Source organism: Scardinius erythrophthalmus (genome assembly GCF_964197995.2).
Source record: "Scardinius erythrophthalmus genome assembly, chromosome: 3".
NCBI lineage: Eukaryota > Metazoa > Chordata > Actinopteri > Cypriniformes > Leuciscidae > Scardinius > Scardinius erythrophthalmus.
In genome coordinates, this window is record NC_138223.1 from 56,346,625 (window position 1) to 56,368,674 (window position 22,050).

The window sequence follows — 22,050 nt, forward strand, 5'->3', positions numbered from 1 at the left end:
GCAACATCTCATAATGTCCCTCAAACTGAGTAGTGTATCACTGAGAAACGTCCTGCTCACATTGGCCCTCATTTATCAATCTTGCGTAGAAACGGGCGTATATGTTGGCGTAAGATTATGCTTACACTCTTCTCATCGCCTGATTTATGAAGCTGTGCGTACGTTTGAAATTCTGGTGTACGCAATACCTTCCCTTGATAAATGCCGCGGCTGAAATCGATCGTCAGTAGAATAACACGCCCCTAAATATTCAAGTCTCCGCTCCCCCCACGCCCTCATTTTACGCCATGGACACACGGAAGACGGCAAAGAAGAGAAACTTCTTTGAGAAAGAGAAAGCGAAACCAGGGAAGTGGAAAGAACAAAATTGATTTCTAGATTTTTATTATTATTTTTTATTATAATATTTATTATTAATGACGCTTATTGTTATTTAGAAGAAGAATGTCGTTGTTATTATTATTATTTGTATTATTATTATTATTATTAATATTTAAAAGAAGAATTTCATTTTTATTATTTTGTCAGTCTGAATTATTTTTTTGGTCATTGAAAGCCTTTCATTACTAAACCCAGTCCGTGCACACCGGCCGAGCCTAACCCTGGCCTAACCATCGTTTCAAAGAATAGTACAACGGCGAGCGTGTCGAGTATAAACGCCTCGTCCGTTTGGGGAGGTGCGCGCGCCTTCTGCGGAGACTCGCGCTGCGGAGCCAGGCGAAAGTATAAACAAGGCTTGAATCGTCAGGTAAAGCGCACAGGCTCGCAACTGAAGGAATACATATGCCTACAATTCAAATGCTTTGGTAAATTCACACAAATTAAACATTGAAGTCCATGTTGCACAAAAATAAACACTGAAATTTATAATTACTATGTTGTTGTTTTTTTTACAGTGGGTCATAATATATTATATCTTTTAGAATGTCAATGCGTTTTGTGGTGTTAGGAATTGTTTTTCTGCGCATTCCCGCACTCAAAACGTGCGTACACCACCTCCTGAGCTGGCGTAGGATTTGAGCGTGCCGTACGCCAACGTCCATATTGATAAATCTCAAAGTCACCGTGGTTTTGGGTGTACGCCAGGTGTACGCTGGAAATTTGGTGTACGCACTTTTGATAAATGAGGGCCATTGTCCTTGCGATGGAAGTTCGGGTTGAATAACTAATTCTTCCAGTGTTTCATCTTCAGACTGACGCTCACATTGATATAAGGGTGGATTTCCTACAGTGGTTCAGGCTGCAGGACTGCTGAATGGCTAAAGAAATGTTATCAGCAACCAGAGGTGGAAAGTCCAGGGGTCAGAAAGTCCTGCCATATGTTTATTCCACCGTCCAATAATCACAAACTCTGTATACTGTCATTTTTAATATGAAACAAAGTCTGATTAAAATATGTTTATGTTCATTCATTTTTAATATTTGTTAGATTTGTAAGTCTGTTTAAAATATATTTTATGCATTGCTTAAAATTTTCTCTTAGTGAAAATTTTCTCTTCTCCCTCTAGTGGCGCAGAGTGTCATCATATTCTCAGGTGAGTCTCAGAGTGGTTGTGACTGAACACACACAGTATGAATGACATGCCAAACATTACTTTCCCATAGACCAGAGACACCAGTATATAGCAAACTACATATTTTTATGTTACATATTCTCATATCATTATATTTGCTGAAGAAACTGAAACAAAACTGGTCACATGTCTGTGTTTCAGAAAAAAATCTTCCCATTCAGCTAAACGAATCGTTGACAATTGATATTAAACAAGTTAGAAGTAAATAGTCTAAGAGGCATCTGAGTAAATGAAAACTTAAAAAAGATTTATTATTATTTTAGTACATAATATTAAATATGACAGTATCTCTGAAATGCTAAATCGAAACACATTTGCAGCTGTAGTCATGTGATTATATGATTATTTAAATAAGAGGAGTTAACCTGAGCACTCCCAGTCAGTCCTTTCTTTTGTCATTCCTCCAGATCAAGAAAGAGAAAGAGAGAGCAGTGAGCACTGCAAATCTAAGTGATCGTTGAGCATTTGAAACCGAAAAAGAGGATTTCTACAGAAATGGCACCACCAATTAAAGGTCAGTAAAACTCACCTGATTAATCTGATGCAGTTAATCAAGAAGAAAATGTATCTTATTCCAGACTTTCTAACAAAATGTGATCACCTAACAACAAAATTGTTGTATTTATTATTAAACAAAGCAATTGCTAAAAATTACCAACAAAAATAAAATAAAAAATCTTGCCCTCTGTCATGCTTTCACACAATAAGCTTTAGTTTGTCTTGTAATTCCACTGTTTGAATTTTAAACCTAAAATCCTAAAGTTTGTATGTCATCATTTTGAAAACAATTTTTCTCTCCAACTTCAGGAGATCTGAGGATTGTTTTGTTGGGAATGACTGGAGCTGGAAAGAGTGCAACAGGAAACACAATCCTGGGCAGAGATGAGTTTAAAGTGGATTTTAATCCAGAGTCAGTTACACAAAACTCTGAGAAAAAAGAGACAACAAAAGGTAGAAGGAACATATCGATTATCGACACTCCAGGCCTGCAAGATTCAAAAGGAAAGGAAAATGAAGTGAGGGCTGAGATAAAGAAGTGTATGGAAATGTCTGCTCCTGGTCCTCACGTGTTCCTGCTGGTCATCAGACTGGACGAAAGATACACAGAGGAAAAGATGAACACAGTGAACTGGATTCAGAAAAACTTTGGAGAAGAAGCTGCTCGTCACACCATCATTCTGTTGACTCACGCTGATTCACTGCGCAATAGACCACTGCAGGATCACATAGAAGACAGTCGAGATCTGCGACGTTTGATAATTAGCTGTGGTGGCAGATATCATGCATTCAACAATGAGGACAGAAAGAATCAGGATCAAGTCAATGAGCTGCTGTTGAAGATTGATAAAATGGTGCTGAAAAATGAAGGGAAGCACTACACTAATGAGATGTACCGTCAAGCCCAGGCAAAGCTGGAGGAATGCAGTGACGTAATAGCATTTGTAGTAGCAATTGTAATAGTATTATTAGCAGCAGCAACAGCCGAAGCACAAGTAAAGGAAGTAATTAAAGGAGTAGTTGCAGTTGTAATAGTAATAGGAGTAGCAGGGGTAGTTGGAGTAATAGTTGGAAGAGTAGTTTGTAAAATAATAGAAACAGTACGAGCAGTTGCTGTAGCGATCAAAAATAAACTGTAGAAGAATATGTATTCTAAATATTGAAAAATTGTATATGTTTATTGTCAAAAAAGACTAAAATGTCAATGTTCTCTTGCTCTGCATATGAGGAAAAGTAGGTGTGTATCTGTGCTGTGAAGCTATTATTTTACATTCGAGCTACAGGGGGTGAAATTATTAGACTACATCTTCAAGACTTGGTACAAAGGATTTAACAGAGAGAAAACAGCGATAGTAATGTAATACATTTAATTCACAATCATTTTAATCAATGTTAAATGATTTGACGTAATTATCAGCAGGTTCACTTGTTTAAAACTTTATGTAAAACTATCTGACACTAAACAATAGAAAGATTTGTCTGATTAGACAGGGTTGAATTTTTTACCTTAAATACTTAAATAATATAAAAAAGATCACTCGAAATGGGTCACTGAGTACTGGAAGAGTGTGATTACAACTCACTCACACACATACACACATGTATATATATATATATATAAATCATACATTTTGTCTTTTAATTGTTAACATATGTTTAAAATGAAATGAAATGTTTTCATTTGATTGATAAATAAATAAAATTAATTAATAATGAGTTAATAATAAATTCATTCACAAAATTGTTCATGTAAAGTTGTCAAAACTTTCACAGATTTAGTGTCTTCTTTTCTCTTTCCGTTGATATCATCTAAGGCTGTGGCTGAAGTCAGTTGTAGTTCTTGTGTTTCTGCTCGTCTCTTTTTCTGTTCTCTTCTTTCCTTCAGTGATTCTGCTTGTTAATAGGTTTATTAAGGCTGAGATGACTCCATAATTATTATACACAGATTTTGTGGCTCAGATAAGGTCCAGTTCTGGTTTATTTCTTTGCTCTTGGCTGACATGTTGTAACGGTGGCAGGCCACAATTAGAATTTAAATCAGCAAATTAAAGATGTATATATATATATATATATATATATATATAAACCACACAAATTAAACCAACTGATAGATTTAGTTCGGGCACCAGACAAGCTTAATCTTGTCAAATAATGTTTTTTTACCCATAATTGCTCTTTAAGACACTGGTTACAAACAAACATGAATCATAATCAAACAAAGAAAGTTCAGTTTCACAGTAATATTTTCATTATTTTCACAGAAATCAAACAAAACCTCAAGTTCACAGTTATATTTTCACCATCATCAAAGAATCAAACAAACTAAACAAAAAAACAAAAATAAAAACTTTGGCTCAAGTTCAAAATACAGGTTCAAGAGCCCAACTAAAGCAAACACTGATCTCCATAATGGTGACCTCAAACGAAACATTTTCAATAAGACATCAACATCTAAACCTCTGTTATTTCTCAATAAGAACTTCTGTAGACGTCTGACAGAAATAAAGTCAGTCTGGTTAGTAATAAGTGATGCTGGTAATGCTGTTTGTGGAGTTGTTTAGTCAGATCTTCAGAGAGTTAATGTCTTTTATCTTCATTCATCTAAGGCTGTTTCTGAATAAAATTGTAGTTTGTGTTCTTATTACTCTTTCGAAAGATGATTGAAAGAATGTTTCAGGAACTAACAGTTACTAATCTTTAGGTAACATTCTAGTAACATTAAACATTAACATTTAAAGGTGCTCTGAGTGATGTTGGGTGACGTCACTTCTTGTAGACGTTTAAAGTATTGTCAAACAAAACGGAGGCTAGCTAGACCCTCCCTCCTCCTCCTCATCCGCGCACTGACCCCCCCCCCCCCCCCCCCCCCCCCTCCTCATCCGCGCACCGAAAATGAACAATAGCTCAGCGAATACTCAGTCAAACAGACATACAGACACACAGGCATGAAGCTTGAATTCTCTTTTTTAAAATGAATTAATTTATATAAAAAACAGATATTCTCATCTTGTGAAATCTGTATTAAAAGAGAGCGATTCCAGTCGAGCTAATTACAGCTGATTCAAATGTAATGTGACCCCGCCCACGGAGAGCGCGCGCTATTCAAACGCAAATGAATGAGGCAATCCACGCAAACCTGTGAACGCCCACATCAGCTCGAGAAAACACATCAGATCATTGTACTTGTTTACACAGTCTCGCAGCACTGTGAGGAATAATACTATAATGGAAAATTTACCTCAGAAGTACGAGGAGCAACAGATCCGAGGCTATGGAATAATGTAGTAAGTTTTTTTTTTTTCATTCTCAAGTGCGTCGCGTTTCTGTGCATGAATGAATGAATGAACGGCAGAGATGCCGCTGTTTACCACAACTGGCAAAAGACGGTTTAAATTTGAATCGTTTCTGTCTGTGAATGTTTCGCTTTTAGCAAACTGTATTGCTTGAGGCCCCCTTGAAAACGAGATGTTACATCTCAAGGGGTTTCCTCTTAATAAATTTGAAACTATAGGCTACTGAGTAAAAATCGAGTGAAATATGTTGAAATAAAATGCATTTGTATAAGCAACGTATTAAACTGCAAATTAACATTTATATTTCTTATTATAAAAACGAAAGTTACTATGTTACAGACATATGAAAGACAACATTTCATTGATTAGTTTTGAATAGATTATACATTTTTACTGTAAAATATCTGCCACCTCAAATAAGCTTTTGTTTGACAATTTTTGCTCATACGTTAAATATAGTATGTTTTGTCAAAAATAAAGTAATCAAATAATATGTTATAGTGTTTATTCCAATGTAGCCTATAGGCTATATTCAAGTAATGAATCCTTAACTTTGAAATATGTATGATAAATGTATACTTTAGTTTTTACAAATAAATATTACACTTGAATTGTTGTTGTAATTGTAACCTTTTTAATAAAAAAAAATACAAGGTAGATGTAAACAAACTAATAAAAGGTAAATATAAGCCTTTTCTTTAAAATAATATTTTATTGTGTTTTATTAGTGACAAATTTGGGGAGAGGATAAATATTCCAAAACTGAAAATACAGTATGAGAATTAACTGCACAATTACTAGACATGTTTTCCTTTTCATATTATAGGCCAATACTAGATGCTTCCAACTGTTGCTCTTGCATTCTTTCTTGTGACACACCTGAATGAATGCCTCATTAAGTATGCAGCCCCATTGTCTCCAGGTGCGAACCACTAAATATGCATGATCGTTGACGCCCACTCCGCATATTGACTTTCCAGACAGAAAGTGTTTTGTAAAATTTAAATCAATGTATTGTGTTATGTGAATGATTAGGCAGGATAATTTTCACATACTTTTGAAGAAAAAACACATGGCAACGACATCCATTAGTCAAAGGTCTTATTGACACATATTTACTATGTGTTTTGTGGCCTTATTTCAGAAACTTTAGTTTTTAGTTTTTTCAATAACCATGCATAAACATTATTCTCTCAAAAATACAAACATGTACATGCATGGTGCTCACATATTATGGTAGCCCTGTTTGTGCTAAATAGAGTGAATTTACACCTTTGTCATTAATATGTTTATAAGCAACTGAAAAAAGCAAAAATGTCAGCGCATGTTAGAACATCTCAAGGACCCCAAAAACACCTCAGCCCCCAGAGGGTTAAAGGTCCCGTTCTTCGTGATCCCATGTTTCAAACTTTAGCTAGTGTGTAATGTTGTTGTTAGAGTATAAATAATATCTGTAAAATTATAAAGCTCAAAGTTCAATGCCAAGCGAGATATTTTATTTAACAGAAGTTGACTACAAAAAACGGCTGGATTGGACTACACCCCTCTACTTCCTTCATTAATTATGTCACTAGAACCGTAACCTCCGCCCACAGGAACACAGGCGTATTGATGGCGAAATGTCAACAGACGTGGTTGATGTTTATCTATAATATATCGGATACCGCAAAAGTTTAATTCGAAGTTGTTAGTTTGCTCTGTCCATTTCACCACGGACTGTTTTTCTAACCTGGGATAATATCAAGCAGGCTTCTCTCAGTGTTTCATACTGACGAAGGGCGCAATTTCAACTATATTCCAGCAAGCGGTAAGTAGTGATTTAATATGGAAGTAGCGATCAACTTCACATCGTTTCTCTTAGTAGGATGAAAATAATCTTACTTAAACTGTGATTAATATACAGAAAGCGATCAAAGAACAGTCCCTTTCCAATCGCCCAAGCTGTCAATCACACAGCGCGAGTTTATCTGGACACTTAATAACTCGTTATGAAATCAATGACGCTGTTACGCTGCACAACGAAGCTCTTACTGTATTTATATACCTCATGTTTGCATTGGTGAAATCATTAGTGAGTGCAGAAACTGCGTTGCAATGATAAGATCTTTCACGCGATCAACAGGCTGTCATCTGCTCAATGCTCATCATCACTGCAACCTTTTATGTGATGGGAATAGATCTAAATACTTAAAAAACTTCTCACGATTTGTTAATCCCGATAGCTGTAATAGTAAAAACGTATAATAGCTGTAATAGTAAAAGTTTTCCAGATAGTTCCACATGTAATGCCAGATATTTCATATGCAAGCATGTCAGCCAATCACAGCAGAGGGCGTTTACACTGAAGTCTCACAGCAGACACGCCCCTTCAAACAGAGTGTTCAAACCAGGGAATGAAATCAGGCTAGGAAATATGCCTTTTATTTCTAAATAATAAAAAAATTTGATCTAAAAAACATACTAACATTATAAGGGAACCCCTGGAAACATTATAAAATAATAAAAATAATCCATGGAATGGGACCTTTAATTATCTCATTAACTTCAACACTCTTGAGTGTGGACTCATACACTCCCAGGAGTGTTCATTTAACACAAGAGTTTATGCTGTGTACAAAGAGCCGTAGTTAACTGACAAGCTGAGCCATATCGCATTAATTATGGCTGGCGATACGCCCGCGATATTAATGCGATATGGCTCAGCTTGTCAGTTAACTACGGCTCTTTGTAGTAAGTGCCGCTCCATCTGAAAGCAGGTGATGGCGATTTACTACTAATCAAGGAACCGGCTTTACTGACGAAGGGCACAAATGAAGGGAAATGTCTCAGTTTTTCAAAATAACCATGTAAGTGTAAACGTACTTGGTTACTTACGTAACCTCGGTTCCCTTAGAGATAAGGGAACGAGTACTGCATTGCAAACGCTGTGGGAAAACTCCTTTTCTCGAGAATATTGAAGCCTTAATTTTAAAACGCATTGCTGCAGCACAGGCGAGAGCATCATGGTCGCGCGAGCTTGCTGATAGGCTGTGCTGTAGGCAACTGCACGAACCAATGGCGAGAGAGCAGAGGCGCGCGAACCAATCAGAGAGCTTGGCGCCCTGCCATACTCGAGCGTACCAAATAGGGCGTGGCAGGAGAGTATAAATACAGAGAAATCTCGCCATAAAACAGGTCTAATCGACTGAAAGAAAATATCTGATGTTCGAGAAATAGCACGGCAGGGCAACGCAGTACTCGTTCCCTTATCTCTAAGGGAACCGAGGTTACGTAAGTAACCAAGTACGTTCCCTTACGAGAGCGTTCTCTCGTACTGCGTTGCAAACGCTGTGGGAACACTTTTTAAAACGCCGTGCTTAAGTCTTGTGGCTACTCTGAAATCCAGGAATCCTGGGATAGGAAAGTGTAGCCAGAATACCACAGACCAGAACATCGGGCCTAGAGATATATAGTGTGTACATAGACTGGAGCAAAGGGCCAGCCTATGTAAAGTTCCCTTACAACTCAGAGAACAGCCGAGTATCTGAGCCAAAATTTAGCCTGGGTCCATAGAGCCAGGACTAGATGGAGAGAACTCGTGCTTGTAAAGCAGGGACCTCTAAGTTATAAAATCTTGCAATTGTGGACGGAGCTGACCAGCCGGCCGCCGCACAAATGTCTTCAATAGGGACACCACTGGTCCAAGCCCACGAGGAGGCGATGCCTTTCGTAGAGTGAGCTCTAACACCTATGGGACAAGAGAGGCCCAGTGAGGTGTATGCTAGAGCAATAGCATCAACTATCCATCTGGATAGCGTGAGTTTCGTGACCGGAAGACCCTTGGTCCGGCCCCCGAAACAGACAGAGAGCTGTTCAGACTGTCTAAACGAGGCCGAACGCTCCAAGTATATTTTCAGCGCTCTAACGGGGCAGAGCGTGTGAGCATCACTGTCTTCTCCCGATGCTGGGAGAGCTGACAGAGAAATTACCTGTGCTCTGAACGGAGTAGAGAGCGCCTTAGGCACATAACCATGTCTTGGCTTCAAAAGGACTTTAGAGTCGTTAGGGCCAAACTCGAGACAGGAAGCGCTCGTAGAAAGCGCATGTAAGTCCCCTACTCTTTTTACTGACGCCAGTGCCAACAACAGGGCGGTTTTCAGGGAGAGGGGCTTTAGGTCCGCCGACCGTAGTGGTTCAAAGGGAGGTCCCTTAAGGGCCCGTAGAACCAGGGAAAGATCCCAGGCCGGCACTGAAGGTGGCCGCGGTGGGTTGAGCCTTCTAGCTCCTTTAAGGAAGCGAACAATAAGGTCGCTTTTTCCCAAAGAAGATCCGGCCACCAAAACGTGAAAAGCCGCAATGGCTGCCACATATACTTTGAGCGTGGACGGGGAGCGTCCCGCGTCCAACATCTCCTGAAGAAAGGAAAGTACCATAGGCACTTCACAAGTGTACGGGTCGAGGTCTCGAGCCAGACACCAGCTGGAGAACACTGACCACTTAAGGTGGTAGAGACGTCTAGTGGATGGAGCTCTAGCCTCCAGAATAGTATTTAGGACGCCCTCTGGGATGTCCAGGGGTACCCGTTGAGTGGCCATGCATGTAGGGCCCACAAGTCGGGACGGGGGTGCCAGATCTTTCTGTTCGCTTGAGCCAAGAGGTCGCTCCTCAGAGGAAATGGCCAAGGGTCTGAAACAGACAGCTGCATCAGCTCTGGGAACCAGGTTTGGGACCGCCAGAGGGGAGCTATCAAGAGGATCGCACACCCCGTGTTCCTGATCCGTTCGATAACCTGAGGTAGCATCGAGACCGGAGGGAACGCGTAAAGGGGAAGGTTGGGCCAGTCGTGGGCCAGCGCGTCCTTCTTCTTTGAGAAGAAGATTGGGCAGTGACAGTTGTCTTCTGAGGCGAAGAGGTCTACCTCTGCCTGCCCGAAGACTTCCCATAATAGGAGAACTGTCTGGGGGTGGAGTGACCATTCCTCTGGGGGAACGTTGCCCCGAGAGAGCATGTCTGCTCCTGTGTTCAACATGCCCGGCACGTGAGCTGCTCTGAGCGAGCGCAGATTGGTCTGAGCCCAAAGTAGCAACTGAGTGGCTATGGCGAACAGATTGCGGGATCTGAGGCCGCCCTGGCGATTTATGTAGGACACCACTGACATGTTGTCCGTCCGAACCAAGACAGGGTGTCCTGCCAGGTATGGAAGGAAGGTTTTTAGGGCTAGAAAAACCGCTCTCATCTCGAGGCAGTTTATGTGTAGGCGTTTCTCCGAGCTCGACCAGAGGCCGGAGGCAGGCCTGCCCTCGTACAGGGCTCCCCAACCTGAGTTGGAGGCATCTGTCGAAATGACCCTCCTTTCTGAGACCACTCCCATGTGTTGAGGCAAAAACAAGTAACTAACAAAATAGCATCAGGCATAAGAGACATCAGGATTCAAATTGTCCTTAAAAGATATTTATTCTTGCAAGAATGTTCCCAGTCCATCCACAGTCCAGCTGCAGGTGGAGTGAGACCCAGAGCAGAGGTTGGCCAGCATTTTTATAGTGTTATCTCTTGTCACCCTTCACAGCACAAGGAACAAAAGGGACCCCCCTTGACCCCTCTTGACCCCTCCCCAGCACGGGAATCTCCTTACCTCTGAAATCTCACACACACACACCCTGCAGCTGTATCAATATCATAAAAGAAACTCAAAATACAGCCAAAGAACGCATGGCATTCGTTTGTTAAATCGTTGAAAATAAAATACAAAGAAAAGATGAATTTTTCCACAACATTTCCTCCTCTTTATCATTCTCTGATAAACAACATAGAAAAATTCACTCTTGTTTTCTAATCAAACCCATTATACTATTAAATCTTTAAGAATAGAATTAATTCAAGTCTTAATTCAAGAACAGTTATACCCTTCATGTATATCAATACTAAGTCCTAATTTGATTCAATCAAATAAAATCGCAAAACTTTTCTTCAACCATTAATTGGTCAACATTTTCTCCAGATATGTTGATCATCTCGTTGCCTCATGGACGTTCCATCTTCACCAATATGACACTTTGTGTGCTGTTGAAATGGTCTTTTTCCAACGTTGGCAGGAGAGGTATGTTCTAGCGCATATCCTTGATCTTCCACTTTATTCTTCGTTGTGGCGTATGGGGTTGCTGATGTTGGTTGGTATGGTTTAAGGTGAGATGCTTGGACCCAGATCCTTCCAAGATTTTCCCTTAGATCACGATCGCACCCCCACTGGAATGAGTCGTTTACTGTCTGCTGTCACCTGTGAAGGCAGACCTTAAGTGATTTTGTTAGTGACCGCTTGTCTTGTCGTCCCTTTGGTGTGACCTGTGGATTCAACAGCCTGAAACATTATTGTCACCAGATAATTTTTGCTCACTGAATATCACTCAGGGTCCTTGTCCCCTGAAAAAAACATTCAACCCACGTTGCTCATGTTTAACAAAACAATACAGAATCAGTTCTGTGTGGCATAAATTTAACATAATTTCAATCCATCCTGACATCCTGCAAAATGAAAATTTTAAGTTAGGCATTACACAGGGTTAGGCACTGTTTCTTCACTTTGCTCATGCCATGTGCGCAAAAGTCTGCATCTTCTGTAAAGAAAAACAAATGTTGAGGTTATTGTCACATAGTTTTCTTTTGTCTGCTGTGCTGCCACATCTGCTCCGGCGTTTCCTGTCAAAACAATTCTTGTTATTAGCACACTTAAAATACAAACAATGCACACAATTAAACCCAATGTCCTCCCAACATTTATCTTCCCACCTGTGCGATGGCTTTCAGCAAATGTGAACCCCTTAGTAAACCAGATCTAGCTGGTTAATACAAATAAAGTTCTTCAAATAAACCCCTCCTGGACTTTTACTGTCCTCATATACCGATGAGGTCAAAGCTAGATAACCTCTCAGCCTGCTGTGAAGACAATGGGTTTAGCCCTTCCCCCCTGGATTTACTGTTTTTCCCACCTGTGAGGCCGAAATGTCTTTGTTTGTGGCCTGAATACAAATTATCCATACTAAAAAGTTCAAAGACTCATCTGACCACTTGTTTTACTGTGCGTTCTCCTGTTCCCGCCATGAGCATATTCATCCTCCTCTTGATGCACGACACCCATCTTGTGCATAAATTTAACATAATAAAATTCTCTTACTTTTATCAGACGCTTTTATCCATAGTGACTTCCATTTCAAAGTACACATTTACATTCTTATCAGTTCTTGCTTTCCCTCGGAAATTGAACCCATGACTTTGGCGTTACAAGCGCTAACGCTCTACTGTTTGAGCTATAGAAAACTGCAATATTTGTTCATATTTATTTGGTAACATTTGTTTGGATAAAGTTTGCTAACCCAAACGTTGTCCTTCAGCCAAGTTTCCCATCTTTCTCTGCCTCTGAAATAAAAATATTACTTAAAGCCACAATTTCATCTTCTTATCAAATTGTTTTTTAAGGCAACGGCCCCTAGTCTCACAGTGTTTCTTGATTTTTCAGGCCTATTGTTTGGTCTCTTAATCAACTGTCATCTACGAACATTCTCCAGGTCATCAATTGGTCAGGTCAGGTCGTGTACACTTTGTCAGCGTCAGTACACTTCGTCAACGTCAGTCGAATAACAATCTTCCCCTTTTTACAATACATAACTGTTAAGGGCTCTCTGGATAATCTGATATTTACTTAGCCTACTGTACGTGTTTGTTGCTGTCAAATTTATAACTTTTTCTCAACACATGACTGACGGCTATCTACGACTTCACAATTCTAATTTATCAATACTTAAACCTGTCCAGAAAGTAATTCAAATCTACTGCACATCATGAATGACCAAAATAATAATTAACAGACAGAGCTCGATGATCAATCAACTTAAAGCTCATCCTGTTCTGTGTTGCCTTCTCATCAGATTGACTCACAATCCTCAGCTTAATTTGTCATTTGCCTTAACCCATCTATAATGCTAAAACACTCTTTCCAGAGGTTAATGACACATGTATACACACTATTCAGACAGAATAGTTGTCCTAAACTAACACATACTGTACAAAACATGAATTCACACTCACACTCTTCCCTGACTATGAACCGCTCATATTTCTTATTAATATCTTTTATCTAAAAAGATTTAAATTCTAAGTGACATTCTAACCTTTTCCTGTATCTTTTATCTAGTGTTTTATGGCCTATTAACCAGTTTCAAAGCATGTCTGTTCATTATCCATCTGATTTTAGAAAAGTCAGCTGGATTGTTTTGGTGCATTATCTTATTTTGCTCCAGCTTTCTTTGGCTGACTGATAACAGAAAGACAGACAGAGTACCATCCTCTTCCTCCACTCAAGCAGTCTCTTTCTCTCTCATTATAAGCAAATAATCTTTTCAACAGCCTCCTAGGACTGTAACTAAAATAATCATAGTCATATTCAATCGTTCTATGATCTTTTCTAAGGTTATCTTTAGTTTAAATACTCAATTTACCTAACCTTTGTTTTCCAGAAAATTCTCTTGAGTCATCTTTAGCCACCACCATGTCTTATAGTGGTCCTTTGTCATGTCTAAATGATCTACAGGAGTCAGAACTGACACATTAGTTAGGCATCGACACAAATCTCTGTGTTTTCCTTGCTCATCAGGCAACTAACATTACAATTTTTTTTTTTTTTTTTTTTTTTTTTTAAGCTGTCTCCACAACAGATAACCACTAGTTCAATGGTCTCTGCTGGCTCCTGAATGCCCATTCAGATCAGCTCTTAACCTATAATTGTCTTTTCTTCAGGGTGTTGTCCCCTGGCATAGTTGCAGACACTTGTCAGAAAAACAAGCCATTCAATCAACGCGGTTTCTGGTGAGTGGTATATAGAGGAACTCACATTTTCTGGGTCAGACGGCCGTAACTTCTCACAGCTCATCTCGCCTCTCAATGATCTGCTGATGCTGGTCGCCACTCAGTCAATCAGCGCCACTCTCATATCCATCTCACATAAAAACACCTCCATCAGGAAATGCCCAGTGTTTTTGCGTGAATTCCCCTGTCTTAGGTTGCCCTTTTGGCCAGAGGGTCTTACCCGTCTCTGGGGTAAACACTTCGTACACACGTGGTTACCGCTCTTTACCATCACAGAATCTGTGACCGTTTTCTTCAACATAATCTGTTGTTTTCTGGAGCTTAGGAAAAGGCGCATTCAAGAGTCATCAGAGCCATTCTGACCTAATAGTGTTCACAGGGAGACAGGTTAATAACAACAGTATTTAATCACTTAAATTCATTAATCATCTTAAAGGTAGCAACCTGCTTAGATTATAGTCAGTGAATTTAGATCACAATCGTACATTCAGTGTACTGTTACTTCTGTAGCCGGAGCCATCAGCCCTGTTTTATGGTGGAGGCTAAAATCAGACAAAGAAGCGGTCCTAAAATAAACTAGTCAAAAATGTCACTTCTATCATTTAAGGTCTGCATTATTATTTTAAAGACTTCTTTCCACATCTATGAATCTTTTCAACTGAAACACTGTGCTTTACACAGCCTCAGACAACAGCTTTCAGCTGATATTGAATGAGAGAGAGACTCTTGAGGCATTCAGGACTGGTACACTGCATTCTCATAAACTTTTAACTTCAGACTTTATCTACCATCTTTTTCAACTGTAGCCCATCTTAAGGCATCTTTTCCATGAATTACATGTATTGTAATTTAGACATAATATCCACTCAGAATGAGTCTCTGTTGCACTGAAACTGTGGCAGTTTCAGTCACAGCACATGCCAGATTCAGATAAGCAAACCTGTTTTGGCCAAATCACAATCTTATCTTTTAAAATCAACATTAACAAGCCTTTGTTTAATCAAATGCCTTTTACACATTTTACATTTAGCAACTGTTAATCCTGTAACACTGCTTCTGTTTATTTTATCTTAAAGAAATAATACGAATTATTCTAGTTCTTAATAACAATTTCATTTCAATTTTACTTCAATGTTTTCTCTAGGAGTTTATCAATCTGCTTCTATGATTCACTTTTGAGGCTGCTCCCTGCTTGTGATACATTTTTTTGATTATCATTATAAATCATTCATTAGATTTGTCTCTCCATATCATCTAAAACCTTATCAAAGCATTTCATTCAAAAACACAATCATCCTTTTAGTGACCGGTACTTTTAAAATATTTTGCAACTCATTTAGTCTTATCCGTAATTTTATGTCAACCGGTACTTTTTATAGTTCTTTCCTTTCAAAAGGAATTCCTTACACTTAAATCTTTCAATCTTCTTACAACTTTCAAAAGTTCCAACTATCAACTTTATTTCTCCCTCATTTACTTTTACAGTCATACAGTGCGCATACAGTCACTGAATGACCCAGCTGACTGCAATAAAACACTCTCTGTTATTCTGCCTTTTATCTTTCTAACAGCTTCACCCTATTTTGCACTTCTGAAACATTGTGTTGTATTCAGGAAATGCAAACAGAGCCATTGATAAGCAGTTCTCTGTCTTTTCTTTTACAGTTGCAAATTCAATTACAATAGCCAAATTATAATCTTCATCATATTAACATTGATCTACTTTCTAATCCATATTAACACAGACTTTTCTTTAAATTTGTGTCATTTTGGCACTTTCTTTCTTTGGAGCCAGTTAAGTTATTGTTTATCTTTCTAATTACAATCAAACTTTTACTAAACATCATTTGCAAATCTCTTCAGAGCGTGAGCAGAACTGCTTACAGCATTTGCTCTTTTTTTATCTCACTATTTATCAGGACTGTTCAGTTACTCTTCATACAGTATTAAAACTTTAACGTGTCATTAATTTCATCAACACTGGTTTTTAAAAGCTTATTCTTCTATCAAATGGTTAGTTTGCAGATTCAACTTAAATCACAAAATTGTATTATAATTATTCAGTCCTACTTATCTCTACTGTTTCACAGAAAACACAAGATTCTCTAAATCTTCTCAGTCTCTAAATTACACAGACAGCTATCCTCAACTCAAAAATATGGCAATCTATTCTTCAATACTCTTGTTTTCATAACATTAATACAATAAAGCACATTCACATCACTATTATTGGCAGAACATTAATTTTCATAAGCGACACGGAAAATCTAAATATTCTAAATGGGTTTCACAAAGTTTCTGATTAACTTTAGTCACACGTGTCTAGGGAAATTATCTCCAACCCATAATTTCCTTTATAAAACAATATATTTCCTTAAATGGCTTAATATCAACAAAATATCCAATCTTTGGACATTTTCTAATTTGATATTATCATCAACAACACTGATTACAAAACAAGTATACATTTAACATCCAGAAGCTGGTTTGAACAAGCAAGCGCTGTTGCTGTACTCCCAGCATAGCTGGACCCTTTAGGTTCAAAAGACAATCGTTTTACTTAATGAAACATTCCTTATCCTTATATCATGCCAATCCCTGTTAATCATACTCAACGCCCCATTTCCATCTAAAACTCACCTTTCGTACCATTTCAACTTAATTTGACTTAATCAGGCGTTCATAAATAGTTCCATGAACTCTATCGTTCCCTACATGTCAGTTCCTTCTGCATCGACTCTGTTCTCTTTTATCTGCTTCTTTCCCATCCAACAATTCACTTTCCGTTCACAGTTTTACACTCATGAACAAACTTCAACAACCCTTTCTGACTAGTAACGGATAAGTTAGCATTTCAGAAAACCCTGTAGGCTACCTTTGTACAATCTCATATGCTCATCATTCACAACACTGCTCAAATCATCAGTCATAGCTTTGCTCAAAGTTTCATCAGCCACACATAAAGATTTCCAACCGTTTTTTTTTTTTTTTTTTTTTTTTTTCATTGCAGGTAGCAGAAAGTAAATCAGCGTATGCATTCGTGTGTGCGTCCTTTACACACATGTTTAACACACACACAACAACCATTCTGTTTTCCCTCGTTCTTTTCTATTGATTCTTTTACGACATTGAGTCTTATCTTACTCAAGGTTCCCGCCTCGGGGAAATACATTTACATTTACCACCATCATTATTTCTCCTTTGACAGAAAATTGGTGTATAAAAATGATCTACTTTACTGTTAGATGACCCCATTTTGGCTGAGTTCCTCTTTTCTGGATTTCACAATTCGACACGTGTCTTACAGAATCTGTCAAACGTCTTCGACAGACCCGATCTTTCCCTTACCCCAAGATCGGTCGGGTGGTTTGTAATTACGTTTCACTCAAAAACTTCCTATAAGCACTTTCCAGCGCTCGATTAATTCTGATTTGACGTGGCTCTTCCGTCCACCTAAATCGAAATTTTTTTTTTTTTTTTTTTGGTTACTAGCACTTTTGAGTAAAACTAATTAATCAATAACTGTGATTCCCCTGAATCTGTGATTCCCCTGAATCTGTGATTCCCCTGAATCACCTGTGGGCTTTCCGTCCACCAACGAGCTAAGTGAGGTAGAAACTGATCCGAATTCCTCAGATCAATTCTTTCCCTTACCCCAAAAAATTTGTGATTCCCCTGAATCACCTTTCGCTCGTACCAAAAAGCAAAACTCAGCCAACATGGTTCACGTTCACTCACAATTATCAAAATAATTTAACTGTCTCTTACCCTAGATGCTTTTACTGCCTCCGAGTTCTTTCTGAATCCAGTGGGTTCCTCCTGGCCCTGATAGCAGTTTTGGCTCTTCTCTCTTAATTCTGCGAGGTAAGACTAAAGCCTTTTGTGCTTTAGGGTGATCAGTCCGTCAATACGCTTTCTCAGGGCCAGAAGAAACCTCATGGTTCGCACTTCTGACACCAACTTGTTGAGGCAAAAACAAGTAACTAACAAAATAGCATCAGGCATAAGAGACATCAGGATTCAAATTGTCCTTAAAAGATATTTATTCTTGCAAGAATGTTCCCAGTCCATCCACAGTCCAGCTGCAGGTGGAGTGAGACCCAGAGCAGAGGTTGGCCAGCATTTTTATAGTGTTATCTCTTGTCACCCTTCACAGCACAAGGAACAAAAGGGACCCCCCTTGACCCCTCTTGACCCCTCCCCAGCACGGGAATCTCCTTACCTCTGAAATCTCACACACACACACCCTGCAGCTGTATCAATATCATAAAAGAAACTCAAAATACAGCCAAAGAACGCATGGCATTCGTTTGTTAAATCGTTGAAAATAAAATACAAAGAAAAGATGAATTTTTCCACAACACATGCTTACGCCCTGCTGGTACCAGCTGGCGTTCTTCCAGGGGGCCAGTGCCTGAATGCAGTGCTGGTCCACCCTGATATTCAAGATGCCCGAACGCCAGGCGTGAGGCGGTACCTGAGGTGCTAGCCACAGCTGAAGAGGAGCCAGGCTTTGTGAGTATGGGACTCCGCCTCTGACTGAGTCAGAATGAGCCAGTCGTCGAGGTAGTTCAGGATGCGCATTCCCCACTGTCTTAGGGGGGAGAGAGCTGCATCCATGCATTTCGTGAACGTACGAGGTGCCAGTGCCAGTCCAAAAGGTAGAACTGTGTACTGGTATGTCTTGCCCTCGAAGGCGAATCTCAAGAATGGCCTGTGGTGGGGGTTCACTTGAATGTGAAAGTACGCGTCTTTTAGATCCACTGAAAAGAACCAGTCGCCTGGGCGAATCTGCGCCAGGATGTGTCTGGTTGTAAGCATTCTGAATGGCCGTGTCATGAGAGCCATGTTCAGATGTCTGAGATCTAAAATGGGTCTTACGCCGCCGTCCTTCTTCGGAACGAGGAAGTAACGGCTGTAAAACCCTGACTCGCTTTGTGAAGCGGGAACTATCTAAATAGCCCCCTTTGCCAGCAGACCCTGTACTTTGGTGCGGAGGACGTGAGACAACGTGCTCCTTGCCGAGGTTTGAATAACAGCTCGAAAGCGTGGGGGTCTGCGGGCGAACTGAAGCGAGTAACCGCGCTTTATTATGTTCATCACCCACTCTGAGATTCCGGGAATGGCCTGCCACGCCAGAGCCCGATGAGCCAGAGGTATGATCATATCTGAAGACTGAGCGCCCGGAGTCGGGGGCTCGACTAGACATGAATTTAAATGAGAAATTTTGCTCGATTTGTGCTTTTTGTGGGTCGCTGTTAAAACAGCGTTTGGTTGCAGAGGTGCGTGATGAATAACAGGCCCTTTTTCTGCATGTAAAACTACTCCAGCCGCCTGAACTGAAGAGGGGGCTGTGAGTAGCACTCGAGCGGTCTTCGGGGCTGGTCCGGCCGCGGCGGGACATGAACCCCTCTTTCTGTCGGTTAGGACGGCTTCTTAGGCTCGTGGTCGAGCGTGAGCTTCGGCCTGGGTCCCTGGCGCTTAGGGAACGGGTACCGTTTCGCCGGCTTTAGGTGCTGACTGGTTTCAGCCGCTGGGCGGGGCTGGTGAACCTGTGGCACTGACTTCTCTGGCCGCGGCGCGCTCTTGGGACGCCGTGAAGCCGAGCTGGAGCGTTTAGGGAGAAAGTGCTTCATAGCACTTAAAGCCTTCTGTGCTTCGGTGAATCGCTCCGCGAAGCTGTTAACGGATGGGCCGAAAAGACCAGATGTGGAGATCGGAGAATCCAGGAAGGTGGTTCTGTCTGCGTCCCTGATTTCCGTCAAATTGAGCCATAGGTGGCGCTCAAGCACAATCAAACTGGCCATGCTGCGGCCGAGGGCCTGTGCAGTGGTCTTCGTGGCCCGTAGCGCCAAATCCGAAGCACTACGGAGGTCCTTCAGGGCGTCCGGGTCAGGGCCTGACTCATCCATGGAGCGGAGGAGCTTGGCTTGGAACGCCTGAAGTGTAGCCATGGCGTGAATCCCCGAAGCGGCTTGACCAGCGGCGGCATAAGCACGGCTGGCCAGAGCCGAGGTAGCCCTGCATGGCTTGGAGGGGAGAGCCATTTTAGACCTCCAACTTCCTGCAGTGGGAGGGCATAAATGAACGGCTACCGCTTCCTCGATGGGGGGAAGAGACACGTAGCCCTTCTCTTCAGCGCCGTCGACGGAGAAGAGTGTGGAAGAGGCTGATGAGCGCGTTCGCGCTGAAAAGGGTGCGCACCAGCTTTTAGTGAGCTCCTCGTGGACCTCCGGCAGAAAAGGAGCGGCGCGCTGACGGGGGGCCGGTTGGCGGCCCGGCAGGTACCACTCGTCGAGGCGGCCTCTGGTAGGTTCAGCTGGAGAAAGCCAGTTGAGGCCTAGTTCGTCGACAGCGCGAGACATGACGCAGAAAAGTTTGGCGTCAACACTCGCACGTGTGTCAGGACGATCGCATAGAGAGGAGGGGGCTGGGTCCGCGGAGCCCGACCATTCCTCGCTCTCAGATGCCGCCACAGAGACTGCATCATCCAGGTCCTCAGCGGATCCGCCGAAGGAAACGAGTCCCGCCGCTTCAAGAGAGGGGCGTTGATCGCTTCTCGCGAACAGAACCGAAGATGGGGGGGTGGGCGAAGCACGCGGGGAAGGACCCGGCGTGAACTCTCCAACCTCACCGCGTTCGGGGATCCTCTGATCTCGTCGCTTTTTTCCTACGGGGCTCGCGGGGCGCCGAAGAAGGAAGTGAGGCAGGTTCGCCCTCTGAAGTAGCGAGGGCGAGTCGTGATCGGAGGACAGCCATGGTCATGCTGTCACAGTGTGGACAGCCGCCTTTAGTGAGCGCTGACTCGGTGTGCTCAGGACCGAGGCAGACAGCACACAGAGTGTGTCTGTCAGACACATGCAGGGAAACCCCGCAGGACTCACAGACAGGCATTTGAAACAACGGCGTACGCTGTGAAAACAGCGATTTGCTCTTTTAGGAGATAGCAAAAAGGATACTCGTCGGATGCCACAGGGAAACGCTCAGCCGGCGATCTGCCAAGACGCGAAGCTGTTCTGCTGAAGGGCTTTTCCACGGCGAGCGGCTTCTCTCTGGAGAATTCAGCGAAGAGGTGAGTCTCGAAGCTGAAGGAGATTAGATCTGTTTTATGGCGAGATTCCTCTGTATTTATACTCTCCTGCCACGCCCTATTTGGCGCGCTCGAGTATGGCAGGGCGCCAAGCTCTCTGATTGGTTCGCGCGCCTCTGCTCTCTTGCCATTGGTTCGTGCCTTAAGCCGGGTTCCATGGACTAAGCCAGGAATAGGCCTTAGTTCAATTAGGATATTTAAGCCCGGATCACACTGAACGCGTTTTTCAGGTTCGATGCACAGCACTGCCTTTTTTGGCCCTGATCACACAGAACGAGAAGTGTGCTGCGTTTTTTTATGTTGCTAGGCACCCACTGAAACAGCTGTCCTGTCAGTCAAGTAAACGACATATTAGCATTTTATTAACTTGATTTACTTTCTGTTAACATTGTGGTAGTTACGGTTCGTGACATGAAGTCGTTAAGCTCCTGGTAACCCGTGACAGCCACCACAAGTTTATCCTCCATCATTTTAGTCTCCGTACGTTCAAAGCAACTCTAAGCTCTAAACTACAACGGAAGTAGCATTCATTCAATTGGACAGTGGAAAAAAACGTAATGACGTCAGGCGCTTTTTCCTCTCTGAGATTTTTTTTATCTGCAAAAACACAAGGCGCCTGGGGCACATAAACAGCGTGCAGAACGCTCACTGCCATAGGAAAACAATTTTAAAAAGGCGCCTCTCACTGCAAAAAAAAAACGCGTTAAGTGAGATCGGGGCCATAAGCAGCTTTAATAAACATGCCTTAGAAAAAAACATT